Source organism: Pterocles gutturalis, unplaced genomic scaffold (genome assembly GCF_000699245.1).
Source record: "Pterocles gutturalis isolate BGI_N339 unplaced genomic scaffold, ASM69924v1 scaffold15351, whole genome shotgun sequence".
NCBI classification, from domain to species: domain Eukaryota; kingdom Metazoa; phylum Chordata; class Aves; order Pterocliformes; family Pteroclidae; genus Pterocles; species Pterocles gutturalis.
In genome coordinates this window covers 31,775-32,491 of record NW_010105736.1, presented here as the reverse complement: position 1 = coordinate 32,491, position 717 = coordinate 31,775, and positions in this window count along the sequence as shown.

Below are 717 nucleotides of genomic sequence, written 5' to 3'. Positions count from 1 at the left end.
ACCAAGACTCAGCCTGTTCCTGGCTAACATTCCTGGAGCAGGGAGATTCCCGAAACTGCAATCCTGGAACAGAGTTAAGAGCGAGAGCTGACCGAGAAAGAGAGACAACCCCAAGAGAGAGTGAGGCAACCCAGAGAGAGAGCAGACTTCTGGACAGAGCCTCATCTATATACTGGGCGTGATGTGCATGATATAGAATATACCATTGGGCAATTTGGGTCTCAGTCCTAAACCTGAGGTCGAATCCTAGGCCAATAATTGGGGCTGTGTTCCCTCCCAGCTTCTCCTGCCCCTGCAGACACTGGCACAGCAGAGAAGCTGTTGACTGTTCTGGCAGCAATTATAAACATCAGTATGTTATCAACCTTCTCAGCACAAATCCAAAACATAGCCTCACAGTAGCTACTATGAAGAAAGTTAACTCTGTCCCAGCCAAAACACCCAAACACCTTCTGATCTGAACAGCTGCTGTTGATATAAGAGTTCAAATCCATTGGCTCCTTTGAGAAGTAGGCTATGTTGAGGAAGAGCTGTTGGCCTTTGTCATAATGTGCCTGAATATTTTACATATGCTGTTATGATTCACCCGAGCCACTGTTCTGCTAATCTTCATGTACTCTAAGGCTCTGATCCAATAAAGCACTTAAGGACTAGCCTAACTTTAAGACTCTGAAGGGCCTTATCAGTGTCACTGTGATCACTTGAACAGTTTAAGCA